We start from the raw sequence: 16,199 nt of genomic DNA, 5'->3' as shown, positions 1-16,199 counted from the left end.
ACATGTGTTTTCAGAGAAAGGTATTGAATTTTATATGTCTGTTTCACAAGCTGTTGGCTCCTGTTATTCAGTGTGACTCCTTTGCTCCCTCCTTTTAGCTTTGCCCTGACTAACCTGGAACTTGCTGTGGAGACCAGACTGGCTTCAAGCTCAGAGTTGTCTTCCCCAAGTGCAGGGATTAAAGGCCTGCACAACCATGCCCAGCACGCTTTTTAAGCTCAGGCTGACTTTGAACTCACCAACCACATGCCTTAGCATGGGGATTACATGCACACACCACCATGTGTAAAGGCCGCTCTTAGTGAACACGGTGCAGTCAATGAAGCCATCGTTCCCACCTTCATCCTTAGGTCAGAAGTCCAGCCTATGCCCACAGCCTGGGCTACTTGTGGCTCAGTGGCTCAGGTCCAGCTTGGCGAGCCAGACTTGATGGCACCTGCCCTGAGGGAGCCCTTCCTCCCAGCCCCCATTGCTGCCATCAGAACCGAGTGGCCTCCCTACCCAACACCAGTTACCTGGCAAACATTCAAGAAGCTTACAGTGGTAACTCTTCATACCTTTAGGCAACCCGGTCACTTTAGAGAGTAAAGCAGGAGGTTTTGCAGAATTTCTAAGCTCAGAAATGAGCCTCAGTAGGACTTGGACTCCGTGGCACAGGAGGCAAAAGCTGTCCAGTGAACAGATGGCTAGAGCAGTAGTACCTGAGAACATGGCTCAGGGAAAGGCAGTTCAAGGGAGCCCACAGATCCCAGGGGGCGGGCATCGCGGAGGAAGGCTGGGTGGGTCTCTGCGTGCGGAGAACTAGCTGTGCCTTGGGAGTGTTGAAAGGCTGTACCTTGCTCTTCCTTTCTGTGGCTCCATGTGCTCCGGGAAAGGAGGGTGTGACTGTCATCTCATGTTGGTGGCATTTGCATCCCACCTGGGGTCACCAACAGGGCAGGCAAGCTTTGATCCCTGACCTCTTCCTTCTGGGCGTCAAACCTGGTGCTCAGAGGGGTGCTCAGACTATGCTCGGGTCTCCTCTATCCTGATCCTGAACGCTAAACATGTGAGTCCCTGCGCCCAAACTCCTGTAGCTACTATCCCCTTCAAATCTCTGAACCGAATACCAAATAAATAAATCAATAAATCCAGTCAGCTACCAGATGAACATTACAGCTCTAGGAGAAGGTGACTAGAGATTTAAACACCCACCCCCAAGTCCTCCTCCAAGATAACCCCTGAGAAGGCTCTATGGGAGGAAGTTTCTGGAGTGGGCTATCCAGTGGGGCGAGGGCTAAAGATCCCAGTGACTCGGCCACCATGCCAGTAGCAATGAACACTGACGGAGGCTTGAAGCGTGACTAGGAATGTGTGCAGTCTCAGCACTGGACCTCAGGGAAGTGCTTCGAAACAGCTGTGGGCGACTGACCCCCACGGGAATATCGTGATAGTGGATAGTGCATCGCCACAAGCCAACAAGTAGAGCGATGTTCGTCTTAAGAGACAAAATGATGAGAGAAGCTGTGTTCTGGGATCCAGGGACCTGGTTCAGCTGCCACACGGACCCAGAGCTCTTAGGTTTGGGCTGGCAGGAGCTGTGTATCCCACAGCGGCAGAGCCACTGGCTGGACGTCAGACGCAGAGCCTCGTCCCGTGATTGACTTGCAGCCAAGCTGGATGTCTGTTACCAATGTAAGGAGCTTGCTTGGAGGACACGGGATGTGAGAATGTTACCTAAGCTAGAGAGGGGTGGCTTCCCCAAGCCCATGGCCTCCCCACCCACGGTGGTATCCCTCTGCCCTGAACAAAGCATTCAGTGGTGGGAATGGAGTTTGTAAATCAGCTCAGAGGCAGCCTTTTACTCCCCAGTGCTGCTGTAGCTACAGCTACTGTTGAGTGCTAAACGCTAAACAATGCTACAGAGCCATCTTCCATCACGGAAGGGACAGGTTTGACTCTTACTGGAATAAACACCGGATTTCCTTTACCTTCTCTGTATGGTTGATGCTCCTGCTTGGAGAGTGCCCTGCCCACCAGCACAGTAATCCACACGGCATTGCCTCTGACCAAAACACTCACCTCACAGCCAAAGATACCTTCCAGTGATCCCGTGCTCATAGAATTCTCAGGTCTCGACATGTTCCTTCCTGTCCCAAGGGTTATCTTAATAGGACTGTGGGCTGTCCCTTTGGTGACCCCATTACAAGGCCACCTAGTCCTTACTGGGCTAAGACAAAGTTCTCTAGAAAGCTGCATTCACTCCAGATCAGCATGGGGACAAGTGGTGAGGTTTCTGCTATATCCAGACTCCTCCCATCCAGGAGTCAAAGAATGAGGTGGCAATGGCAATAGCATCACTGTGACTGCTCCCCTTCCCCCCCCCCCCGAAAGCTGCTTTCTATCCAGTCGTGGTGGCACATGCCTGTGATCACAGGACTTGGGAGGTGGGAGGGTCAGGAGTTGGGCAGACTCAGTTATATGGCTAGACAAACCTGTGCTACAAGATCCTGTCTCAAAAAAGAACAAGGAGCTGGAGAGGTGGCTCAGCAGTCAGGAGTGTGTACGTCTCTTCCCAAGGACCCAAATTTGTAGCTTACAACCACTTGTAATTTCAGCTCCAAGGAATCCCTGGGCCCCTTCTGGCCTCTGCAGGTAATTGCACTCATATGCACAGACAGACAGGTACATAGAATTTTTTTTAATAAAATATTTTAAAAGAAAATGAAACAAATTTTTGTTTCTGTTTTTTTTTTTTTTTTTTTTTTTTTTTTTTGTTATTCTGTATCCTGTTGACCTGGGGGTCTCAGAGGCAAAACCAAGAGTGCTTCTACCAAGACACACAGGAGTCCATTGGGCTGGACAGGACAGCTGTCGCCCATCATCTGGGCCTCTCATGCCTGAGAGGAAAGATATGAAGTGGCCTGGGTTGATTGATCCAAATAACCGTGTGTCTTCGGGTTCCTATTACTGTGACGAAACACCGTAACCAAAACCAAGTTAGGGAGGAAAGGGTTTATTTGGCTCACACTTCCACAGCACTGTTCATTACTGAAGGAAGTCAGGACAGGAACTCCAGCAGGGCAGGGACCTGGAGGCAGGAGCTGAGGCAGGAGCTGATGCAGAAGCCGTGGAGGGGTGCTGCTTACTGGCTTGCTCTACATGACCTGCTCAGCCTTAAATGAGCGTGGCCTCGCTCACAATGGGCTGGGCTCCTCCCCATCAATCAGAAATTAAGAAGATGCCCTACAGCCTGATCTTACAGAGGCATTTTCTCCATTAAGGTTTCCTCCTTTCAGATACCTCTAGCTTGTGTGTCAAGTTGACCTAAGACTAGCCAGTGCACATGGAGAAACTGGACTGCTGTGCAGCAGACGGGAGAAGGGAGTGTGGGACACAGTGGGGTCCCTTAGGGAGCAGCTTAGTGGCATGTCCTGCGATTTTCAGTCAGTGAGTAACGGCAGCAGCTTGAGGTAGGCTGGACTGTGGACTAATGAGCCAGCTAGTTTTTCATCACTGTGATGAAAACACTTAGTTGCACAACTCCAGAATGAAGATTTGTTGTGAGTCACCTTTGAGGGTATGTAGTCTGCCGTGGTGCGGAGGGCGTGGCTGCAGGAGCTCGGTCCTTCTGGGAGGTTGTAGAAGCTGAGGAGGGAATGCTGCTGCTTGGCCGGCCTGTGGACGCAGCCACCCAGGGTCAGGGCAGCTCTTCCCCTCTCGGTTGATGCCCTTTGAAAATGTCCTCACAGACACATCGAGATTTGATTCACCTCACTAATGCCTTAGGTGTTCCTTCATCCAATCCAGGGGACAATCAAAACTAACCATTATAAAGGCCCAGACTCTTCAGGAGGGAAGGGGGACGCTAAAGTGTTGAGGGACGTGGCTCAGTCGGAGCAAATACAGAACACATAGAAGGTAGACTATAAATGCCAGCCACCACCTATAACCATCACAAAGTGAGGACCATGATAGTCACGATTCCTCAGTGTTATAAATACATCCGTCTATAGAGCTGTGTCTGATGCAAATCTCTTTGTTTTCTCTCCTTGCTTATTCCCTTACTATGTAATGTAAGATGTAGCGACTTTTGGCTGGGCTTACTGCCCATTGACCTTTCCTCACAGAGGCGTGGGGAGGTTGTGGGACCCTTCACCTGAGTGTCCAGCTGCTCTGCATCACATGGCCTCAGGAAGGAGATAGAGTACATAGTGTGCGGGGGGGGGGGGGGGGGGCCTAAGGGAGGCCTCACCTATGCAGCTATGGAAAAGCCGTTATCCCTGCTGAATGGAGGCTTTCAACTGTGCGAGGAACACCCTCGCTCCTGTAGATAACCCCTCACCAGCGCCCTGTGAGGAAGCCCAGTGAACTCAGAGGGAACTGCAGAGGACACATGTCTTCCTTTGTGATTGGTGGCCTTAGGAAGAGGAGTGGACATCTCCCCTGTGGAAGGACATTTTAGTGACGAGAAATTGTGGACGCACGCAGAGCTTGTCCACCTATCACTGATATCATCTATCTATCAAGTCTATCGTGGATTAGACCATCGGTTAAACACTGCTGCTTGTTCTGTTTCTCTGGAGCACTGGAAGTCACAGAGACCTCATTTCCAGATGAACGAGTCCACCTTCCTACTTCCTAGCCTAGGCAGTGCCTAGGGGTGACGCTACGCCTGAGGTGAGTGCTGGGCGTGCTCAGTCTACCTGGGGCTTGGCTCGGCTGTGAGGGTGGAAGCCCTGCTCCCCACCACCACCGCCCTCATCTGGCCTCCTGGAGCCTGGGGACCCCTCTTTTCTGGAGTGCCCCCCGCCAGCAGGCTAGAGTCTGGCCCGGCCTCACCCACCATGTCTGTGTTATTCCAGGGCATAGCAAGAGAGTATACTTTTTGCTCTCCTGGTGCAGCTGGAGAACATGGTGTGCCCGGCAGCCTGCACTGATGCTGTCACCGGGGCCCCGCACGGCTGCTCACGATAAGGCTAAGCAAACATCGTGCAGGCCACGGGAGCTGCAGCAGCAGCGGCAGAGCAGTGAGGAGAGGCAGAGGGCTGCCTCCCAGGAATTTTTGGGCTGGGCATAGGCTTCTTGGAGGGTGGGTTCTGGATGGTGAAGAGATGACAGCTATGTCTGTGGCAAGAATGACCCGTGGGGGTAGAGATGATAACCCTGCCCAGCCATGCTCTGTTTCTGGACTCTAAGGAAGGACTGATAATGGGCACAGGCTTCCTCCTCTGCCCTGGAGACTTCCTAGATAGAGGCTGCTGGTCCCAGGAACACCGATGTCCTCTGGAGTCACACAGGGTCCAGCCTGCACGGCCTGCAGGAGGTTTGCTCTATCAGATAGCCATGACATCAGGCCACTTCGAAACACTTTTTTAACAAAAGTCCCCCTGGGGAATACCAGGAGATCTTCAGGTTGGGTCAGGGAAAAGCAGCCTTGCATATGGGGTTTCTGGATAACCAACAAGTCAAGTAATAACTCTTCTCCCAAACTGAGGCTCTCTTGGACTTCTAGCCCATCCTTCCCGCTCTGGGAGCTAGCTGAGCCCTCGGGAGCTGAGGAAGACAGTGGACTGCTATACAGCCATAAAGGAAGGGACAATTTGCTGACAACACAAAGATTCAGACGGACTTCAAGTGTGCTGAGTTCAGTCAGGCCCAAAAGGAAGCATATTGAATAGTCCCGTTCACATAAAATTCTGGGAAATGCAAAACAATCCACTCTTACAGAAAGAGCTGTAGCTGCCTGGGACAGTTCATCCTGAATGGAAGCATAGTTTCAGGGTAAGACAAAACTCATTAAAATTGGCCAAATTGCACACCTTAATGAGAGCAGTTTTAGCACATAATCATGTAACTTCAGTTGCTCTACCTTTGTTAATTTTGGGGGTTGTTTTATTTTGCTTGAGACAGAGTCTCATTGTATAGCCCTGGCCCTCCTGGAAATCAGTGCAGAGCAGGCTGGCGTCCAACTCTCAGAGGTCCACCTGCCTCTGCCCCGCTGTGCTCGGTTTAACGGTGTGTGCCGCTATGCCTGCCAAGTCACACTGTTGAAAGTTGGATCTACTGCCTACTAACAACTGACTCCCCACCCTGCTCCACCACAGTACCCACATCCAGAGTCTACAAGATCCTAAGATTAGGGCCCCTCCCAGGTCCCAACCTCTATCTGCCTCCGGGCCTTCTTCCTGAAAAGTTGTCCTAGCCAGTGTTTTCCATCATAAATGCCTCTTTTTTTTCTCCTTGTATGACATTACCTACTCCCTCTCCACTCATCTGACACCTCAGAACGGGGGTCCAGGCCCAACCCTGTGCTCTCCTAAGATTTCATTCAGCATCCCTCTTGTACTAGAATATTCTATGTCACAGCAACATAGGAGGGCTGGGCTTTCTCTCCATAAAGCACTTTGGGAGATCCTGGCTTAAGCATCTGCCAACCCCAGAAAACTCAGCAAATGTGAAGACTACCAGTTACTGAGGACCTGGCATCTAGTGGTGTATCCTTGTGAGGGCACCTTGGCTTGGTGGGGGGCATTGGTGGTGTGAGGGGGCAGGAGGCCTCACGTTTTACTCTCTTTTCTGTTGCTGTGATTAAAAACAAAAACAAACAAATAAAAAACCCCACCCTGATTAAAAGCTACTTGGGAGTGGAAAGGTTTTATTTTGTCTTCAGATCACAGTCCCTCCCGGAGGGAAATTAAGGTAGAAACTCAAGCAGGAGGTTGACAGGATTAATACTGTTGCTGTCTCGCCCACAGGAACTTGCTTAGCTGGCTTCCTTGTACAGCCCAGGACCACTTGCAAAGGATGGTGCCACCCACAGTGGGCTGGGCCCTCCTCCATCGATTAATAAGCTATCACAGAACAACCTGATAAGAGTTATTAGGTTAAGATTCTCTTCTCAAATGACTCTAGGCTATGCTAAATTGACAACTGAAGCCAACTAGGATACCTTATAATTAGGTCACTAGCTGATCTCCCTGTGACCTGTTTCCTAGTTAGCATGGGGACACACCACTAGCGGCCCCTGGCCACAGCCTGTCTGGACAGACCCAGCTGGGCCCAAGGGATGGAGGAATGCTTTGTATCTTCCACCTGCATCTCTGAGAGCCTCTGCCTCCAGGTAGGGAGGACTGGAGCCTACCTGAAGTTCTGGGAGGCTGGACACCAGGCAGAACCCTGTCCATCTAGCCAGAGCCTCTTCTCCACCTCTCAGAACACAGCAGCAACCCCGAAATGTTCCCCACTAGCACAGTCAGGCCTGCAGCCTGGAGGAGCCCCATCCAGACAGGAAGAAAAAGGGGCCCTCCACATATGGGAGAGCCTGCCTGTCCAGTCCAGAGACTAGCTGGCCTGCTGAGCCTGGCTACAGCTTTCCCAGTGGCTGACGGCCAGACCAGGAGCAGGCCAGTGAGTGTCTGGCCCAACTGGCCAGTGCCTGCCTTACTCATCCTGGCCTTGGTGCACAGCTGGCAGACACATGACCTTCCTCCTACTCCCAGCTCCGGCCTCCAGATGATTCCAGGCCTCTGAAGTTTGGCAGACATCGCATGTTCCCGGCACAGAGGCCTACCACCCATTCCTGCCCCTGGCTCTGGGCTGGCAGGATGTACTGGAGAGCGGAGCAGAGCACAGTACAGCAAGCAGGGCCCACTTGCAGGACAAAAGAGACTTGTGGGGCTGGGCAGTGTCGGAGCCAGGCACAAGTCCTACCCCAAGTTCAACCCTAACATGCCTAGGCACCCTTGAAATGAGGAAAAAGCTTTGTCTGGTGTTATTGGCCAGGTCTCGGGCTAATGACACTATATCTGTGACTATATCTGTTGTCACTGCAAGACCTACCTGAGACTCTAGTCTTTGCTTTGGCACCAAAGCCACTGTCAACCCTGCCTCCATCAGCAAGGGCCTCTGGTGGGGACAGGAATGTGCCATTTCTCCCCTTAAAGAAGGTCATGGGTAGAAACCACTTTATACACAGCTGGGGGTGACTCTCTTGGTGACATATTTGCTCCACAAGCACAAGGGCCTCGATTGGGAGTCCTAAACCCCACAAAAAAGATGAATGCAGCTGTGCACACCTGTAGTCCCAATATTAGGAGGATGGAGACAGGAAGATTCCTAACACATGCTGAGCAGACAATCTAGTCAAATAGGTGAACCCCAGGTTCAGTGAGAGATCCCATCTCAAAAACAACAGCAGCAACACTGGGGAAATGGCTCAGCAGGTAAAGGCCCTGCTGTGCAAGCTTGGATACCTGAGCTCAAGCACAGAATCACGAAAAGGTGGAAGGAGAGAACCAACTCTTAAAATATTCCTCTGACCTACATACACACCGTTCCATGCACGCACACACGCATGCATAAACACGCGCACACACACACACACACACACACATACAATGTGAATCCTAATAAACTTTGCAAACATTTCAGAAATGAAATAGAGAGGGATTAAGGAAGATGCCTAGTTTCAGCCTCTGGCCTCTACACATGTGTACATATGAACATACTCCCACACTGAGAGAGGGAGATAGAAAACTAACTCTACCTCAATTGGAGCTGGCAGAAGCTTGTGGGATAGCATGGTGATACCATGGACATGGCATAACAGGACAATGGCATGGTGGTGGCACAGTGATACGATGAGGACAAGCTGGTGACAGGGCAAAAGAAGCCAGGAGTCACATCGTCACCGCCTCCCACCACCCCATTGCTCACAGGCATTTTTCCTGCTTCAGTTGAGGCAGATCTCAGCAAGCCACCCAGGAAGTGCTGTCCCAGGGGCTCCCCTCAGGCCTTCCTTACCTCCAGCTCCTGGCACCTGGGCTTTCCCAGGCTGGGGCCACCTGCCTGTCCCTCCTGAGAGGAGTTCCTTCCACCTTCCGGCCTACAAGGAGGGTTTGGGCTTGAGAAGTTACCATAGAAGGCTTCGGATCTAATACCTCGTTATACCCCTGGAGGAGGCGTCAAAGCTCAAGGGCTCGGGACAGTTCAAAGGACTTGCATTGCTAGAGGTACCCCATACATCCAAAGACACACGGGAGCAGGCTGCCTGGAATCTGCCCCTCCTGCTGGCCACGTGAGTCGTCACCCTACCTGTGAGCTACCTTTCTGCAGTTTGACTGCGGCACAGAGATCCAGCCTCAGGGGTTTGTGAGAAGATTGACTCAGTGTCTATTCCTAGCACCCGGAAGGTGGTCATGGGAAGGAGCAGTAGTTCAAGGTTGGCTTTACTAGGTAGTCAGGTCAAGGCCAGGCTGGGCTATATAGACCCTGTGTCAAAAGCCAAACATTGGGGCTCAGTTGGTAGAGTGATAGTCTAGCGTGCATGAGGCCCTGAGTTCCACCCCCAGACCTGCATAAACAGGGTGTGCCTGTTTTGTTAGCAGTAGGGAGGCAAAGGCAAGATTAGTCAGAAGTTCAAAGTCAGTCTGCATAGCTGGTTTGAGGACAGCATGGGATATATGAGACCCTGTCTCAAAACAAAACAAAACCCAAAATGTTAAATAAATCAATCTAATTCCAATAAATAAATGATTCTACTACATAGAATAAATAACACATCACAGCTTCATCCTGAGTTAATACACAAGTTAAATTTTGATGAGGAATTTATGCAATTTCAAAGTACCTTCCCAGTAAGTACTTACAATTTTATTTACATTATTTTAAAAAAGAAAAGAAAAGCGCTTTGCAGCAGAGGAAAACTGCCTAGCATAGCAGACGTGCCTGACACCAGGGACCAAAATAAGCATTGAGTCAAAAGAAAACCAAACTAAGAACCAGCAATGTCTGTGACACAGTCAGACCGAATTTCCCAGTCAGCGAAGCAATAAACTTTGTTAAAGGCAAAGAGTATATCCGAGACAGCTGAGCCTGAAGGTGATCCACCCTTGCCTTTCCTCTCATGGTGTAACTAACATTTATGGGATAAGGAAGCAGTGTGGTCTGAGGCTTAGGGAAAGGTGAAAGGGTGTTATCAGTGCTCTGTGCATGTGTGTCCTGACTAATTTTATGTCAACTTGACACAACCTAGAGTCATTGGAGAGGAGGAAGCCTCAACTGAGAAAAGGCCTCCGTAAGATCCAGGTGTAGGGCATTTTCTCAATTAGTGATTGGTCGGGGAGGGCCCAGCCCATGGTGGGTGGTGCCATCCCTGGGCTGGTGGTCCTGGGTTCTATAAGAAAGCAGGCTGAGCAAGCCATGAGGAGCAAGCCAGTAAGCAGCAGCCCTCCATGGCTTCTGCATCAGCTCCTGCCTCCAGGTTCCTGCTCTGTTTGAGCCCCTGCCCTGACTTCCTTCAGTGATGGACTATGATGTGGAAGTGTAAGCAAAATCTACTTTCCAATACCTGATAAGCTACTGTCAGATGGAAGGGGAGGACCTCCCCTAGCAGTGGACTTGGAAAGGGGCAGGGAGTGGATGATGGAGGGAGGGTGGGATTGGGAGGGAATGAGGGAGAGGGCTATGGCTGGGATACAAAGTAAATAACCTGTGATTAATATAAAAAAATAAAAATAAAATAAAAGAAAGAAAAAAATCTACTTTCCAGCTCTTGGAAAGTAACCTGGGCAACCATTGTCATCAACTATGTCACCCAGAGCAGAACTACTAGTGAGAGACCAATAATATATAAATAACTAGATGACCCCCCCCACCGCAATTAGTGATTGTTACAGCCAACTGAGGGGGGTTGGGGACTCAGAGAAGTAGAAAGCACAAAAGATCAGCTGACAGTGAGCGCTTAGATGCCTATCCTCTGTGGAGTCCTGAAGTCTGAGGTCCTCCTCCTGTGGTGGTTTACCTCATAACAATGGCTCTCATTCTGGCTGAGTCTGGCTGGTTTGTCAGTGGCCAGCCACTAACTTTGGGAAAGGACCACGAGGGACAGTGGATCTGAAGCACATTAGGGAATCCTGCCAGAAGAGCACAGGCAGAAAATGCCCAGAAACTACTGGCTGGGGGAACCTGCCCCCAGTTAGCGTTGTGGGGAGCCGCTCTTGCTGGCCCCTTCTGCAGCCTGCTCAAGGTACAGACAAGGTGCTGGTGTCTATCTGTTCAGCTGTGACGTGTGCACACACAATAGCTGTACCTGCAAGGAGCAAGGGTCTGGCCCCCAAAAGCCGTGGTATGGAAGACAGCTTCCAAGAGCTTCCTGGAACCAAGAGGAGAGGCTGAAGGAGGTTACAGATGACAGCAGATCCTTTGCTGCCCCCGGACTTTAACATGTGGTGAGGTTGGGTGGCAAGAGTATCCGAAAGGGTGAGAACTGAATGAGGAGGGGCCAGGTGGCCGTGGCCAGGGAGCTCTTTGACGGAGGAAGTGGGCACAGATCTGGGAGGAGAATATGGGAGAGGGTGATCCAGATGGGTCAGGAGGCCAAGAAGGTCACTCTGAAAGAGCCATTGACCACAGAGGCTGGTCCTGGCCACACAGGGCCACGGAGAAGAGGCAGGAGGCAGGGCACAAGAATTGAGACAAGACCAATTGAGGGTTAGAAAATGCAGTGATTGACCCAGTTTGGTGGCTGGTGGGATCCAGAGGAAGAAGGGGTCTGGGAAGAGCATTCAAGAATAACCCCTCATATTACAAAGAAAGGGAATTTGGTAATCAAGCAACCCCCTTGATCAGCAGCCCCTGATGACCATGGCGTCTCCCTCCTTCCTAGGCTCTGTCATTGGACACTGCCTTCCCTCTGCAGGGGCCTTTCATAAAGACTCAAAGGCTAGAGCTTCTGACTCCCAGGAAGATGCAAGAGCAAACATTTAGAGTCTCTCGGTTTGGCCAACTGTACCAAGGCCTTTGCTTTGGAGATAACACCATGCACACAGCAGTCATGTGAGGAGGCTCTCCTCTTACCCCTGCGGCTGGTGGGAGCTGAAAGAGGACCTGGACGGTTCAGGAGGGCCCCTACACACACAGGGTGGCATCTGAAGGGGGCAAGCCTGCAGAGGCCAGGAAGATCTGGGAAGCACCTGGGAAATCTGGGAACATGCAGTCTGGTCTGCAGAATGCACAAATGGTGTATGGGTGTGTGTCTGGTGTGGTAGGTTGCACCTCTTCTCTGTTTGGCACATGTTCGTGGAAGTGTTCCAGACAGAAGGGATTGCATGGGACAGGAGGAGGGGCCTGCCCCACCTCCTAGCCGAGGAGTCACACAAACAAGTTGGTTGTCATAAGGTTGCCCAGAGAAGTGATTCCACAGAGCGCAGAGCTGATCTGGGCTCAGCCTGAGTGCCAGAGAAGACTTCCAAGGAGTCCAAAACAGGCTGCAGGGTGCAAAGGAGTGTGTGTTGGAGGTGTCAGTATTCCAGAATTCATAATGAGCATACACAAAGTCCGGAAAGCAGGCTTCTGGGTATGGTCCTTGTGGGGCTGAGTCTGCAGCCTGATCATTGGCATATGTGATGTCCCAGTTAGGAAGCCACATAAAAGCCCAACTGAAGAGCTCTATGGGGACCCCTGGGTTCAGCCAGAAGAGGAAACAGGCTCATGTTCAGAAGCCTGGCCGGGTTATGGGACATTGCAAACGTCACAGATCTGTGACCTCTGAGAAGGAAGGTCTGTTGCACGTCAGCCTTCTGCCTGGAAGCAGACTGCACACGCTCTGAGACACACACAAGGGGGGAACACGGAGAAGCTGTAAGAAAACAGGATAAGGTTCAGGGCCACAGAAGGGGCTAGAATATGTGCGGAATTTTAAGAAGAGAGTGTTGAATAGATATGGTACCTCAGGAAGTTACACAGCATTTCTGAGTTTTGAGTAAATACCAGCCTGCACCTGTGGAGGGGGCAAATCCCCACAGCATGGCAGTGAGCTGTGGAACCTGGGAGCGGAGGGAGGGCCCAGCCCAGATTTGGAGAGTGTATTAGTTATTTTTCTCATGGCTATGACAAAATACTTGACAAAAACAACCTAACGCAAGAAGGGTTTATTTTAGCTCACAGCTTGGGGATCCAGTTATGCTGGTTAGTCTAACATTGACTTGACACGGACTGAAGTTAACTGAAAGGAGGAAAACTCAACTGAGACGCTGTCGCCAGAAAATCCAGCTGGACGGCATTTTCCTAATCAGTACTTGATGCGGGAGGGCCCAGCTAGATGATGGGAAGGTGTTCAAGACACATCTTTATTATAGGACACACCTGGGAATGGGGTCACACAATTCTGCAGGCCACCTGGAGAGAGCTGGTTCTACACACCCTAATACCCCACAAAATTGAGATCTGCCTTGTAGAGGAAGTCTTGGTTTCTTTAACAACTCCCTCAGGGAGGGATGGGACACTTGAAGGAAGGAGGCGGCTGCTGGTTCGTCCTGCTGCTGCATTTGCTGTTTGCTGGCTTGCTGGTTTGCTGGGCTGCTGGATATCCCGACTATGGAGATTGGGCTTGCCCCTAGGAACTAAGTCTAAAGAGGTCTACATGCCCTTTCTCCTTTGACCTTTTTCTCTCCTACCTAGTGTTGCAGGGAGGGGAGTGTTAGAAGGCAGATAGAGGTAAAAGGGTAGATAAAAATATACAAATAGGGTAGATAAAAAAATACACCTACACTGCTTTCTTTTTCCTTCCACAATAAATTGCTACACAGATAGCCTCTCATGACCACCCCTATGATCTCTCTCTCTCTCTCTTTCACACACACACACACCACCCTGGATGTATTTGAATGGAGTCCCTGTGTATTTATTTATTTAAGCGCTAGGAATTGAGCTCAGGGCTGGTGTGTAATGGGCAGGTGTTCTACCCCAAGCTCTGTCTCTAGCTCTCTTTATACTTTTTGCTTTGACACGGGATCTCAAAAAGTTGCCCAGACTGACCTCAAACATGGTGCTGTCTTGCTTCCACCTCCCTCACACTAGGATTTTCAGGGTTGAGGGGACAGAGACGCTGTCACTCTCAGCCTAAAGAAATACCTTGGACTTCTAGGGACCGTGACTCTGGTGTTTGTGGGTTATTGGGGTTTTTTTTTAACCTCTTAATTTTTTTTAATTTTTATTGTACATGTATGGGTAAGTGTCTTGCCTGCATGTCTGTGTACCACGTGTGTGCCTAATGCCTACAGAGGCCAGAAGGCGGCACCAGATTCCCTGGAACTGGAGTCACAGCTGGTTGTGAGCCACCAAGGGTACAAGGAATAAATAAAACCTGGGTCATATGGAAGCACAGCCAGTGCTCTTAAGCACTAAGCCATCTCTCCAGCCCTGGAGTTGTGGCTTTGACACTGGAAAGAATTTCCGGACTGGCCAGTTTATGTACAGCAGAGCTGGTGATTATGTTGAAGATAGGTTGAGGGCTAAGAGGAGGAGGAGCACTCATAAAGAAAGACACACCTAAGTGGAGCTTTGTGCTTCCTAGAGGACAACAGGGGAAAGCGAGGCATGGGAATAGGCTCCTTTAAGACGGAGTAGGAGAGGCTGCAACACACCCAAGTGTGGGTGCCGGCTTCTCGATGGAGAGGTACAACAACCGTCTCAGCATTAGCCATATGGACCTTTTCGGTTGCCCTCGGGTTACATCTCAAAGGTTGCTAGGACAGACACCCTTTCCCCCTCCCTTTGGATCAGAGAGATCTGTGAGGCTTCGTCTGCAGAGGGCTTGGATGGCATTATAATCTGATAAAAACAAAGCCAGGAGCCCCTAGGGTTGTGCAAGCCTGCAGGTCCTTTCCCTGAAAGGGAGGCTTTCTGTCGAGATTCCTAGAAGATGGCAGGTTTGCGGCTGGGAAGGGAGAAGGAGCTGAAGCAGCTGCCAGTTGTGCAGGAATTCTAGCGCAAGTGTCAAAAGCTTCAACTGTGTTCCAGAAGCCCTCTCCCTCTAACTGTCCCCAGTATCCTGCCTCAGGGTTCCAGCTGCAGGCAGGGCGCCCTGCCTGGCTCTTTCTTCACGCTGGTGGTTCTGTTGTTTGTTTCTGTGTGTGGTGGCTCTCATCTGAGTCTGCCATTGGGCTGTGGAGGTAAAGGAATGGCCTTGGAGTCAGAACAGGACAAGCCTGGGTTGGGGCTTCTCATAAGACACTTGTTCCCTTGGTGACAGCCTCACAGTAGTTAGGTTGAAGGGGACGATGCAGCGACAGCACCTTAAATGCCGCACACAGGCTCTTGTGAGTAGCTGAATGGAACCGAGATGCATGTCGGTGTCCAAATTCTCTTTGTAGATCTCATGGTTCAGAAGGGTGTTTTTTGTGTGTGTGACACATACACACAACACATGTGTCAGCCTTCTTAGCATGAGTGAACTACTGTGACACTAGACATTAAAATCTTGTTTCAAACATCCCCACATTTAAATTATTTTTTTTTTTACAAAACTGTCCCATCAATCACATCAACAATTTTTTGATGAGATCTAAGTCAGCACAATTAGTCATTAGGGAAATGCAAACTGATGTCCCAGTGAGAAGCATCTGCTCCAAGCACACCAGGACAGTCAAAAGGGAGCCACAGTGAAAGGCAGAGCCATTTAGAGTCCATTGCTACTGAGAAGCAAAATGATGGAACCTTTGAAAAACCAGCTTGCTGAATACAACCCAGCTCGACACAGGAAAGCGTTTAGATTGTGTGACTGCGTCCCTGGGAACATCTGTTGTGGCAAAGGGCAGATGGGTATCCAAGCCAAGAATGGAAAGAGCAGGGGACTGACTGCAAAGTGACCCAGGAAACATGACAAATGGGCCTTTACCCCATCCTCACTTGCTGGGACCTCCATTAAGGCTTCATGCGGTCCTCACCCTCACTTTCTCTCTTTTTAAAATGGAGTTTCATGTAACTCAGGTTTGCCTCAAACTCCCCGAACTCCTACTTCCCTAACCCCGTGGGTCCCAACCTTCCCAGTGCAGCGGCACTTTAACACACTTCCTCATGTTGTGGTGGTCCCCCGACCATAAAGTTACTTTGCTGCTGTTCCGTCACTGTAATTTTGCTGCTGTTGGGAGCTGTAATGTAAATACCGACCCACAGGTTGAAAGCCAGTACTCTAGCCTCTGCCTCCCACTCACCGGGATCACAGGTGTGTCACCCAGGACGCCCCAAGCCCTCTCTGTCTGCTCTTTCGTACTCCCCCAAGCCTCCTCACCCTACACATGGAAACACACCCCCTCTGCCTTCTTTTTCTGCTGTAATACTCAGCTCAAACAAGGCCAGAACATGGGGTTCTGACCCTAGGGCTTGGTAGTGGGGAGTGGTCTCCTGTCTGCCTCAGCACCTACACCTATCCTTATAGT

Source organism: Psammomys obesus, unplaced genomic scaffold, assembly GCF_907164565.1.
Source record: "Psammomys obesus unplaced genomic scaffold, mPsaObe1.curated_primary_1811, whole genome shotgun sequence".
In the NCBI taxonomy this organism is placed as follows: Eukaryota; Metazoa; Chordata; class Mammalia; order Rodentia; family Muridae; genus Psammomys; species Psammomys obesus.
This window is presented reverse-complemented; position numbering follows the sequence as displayed.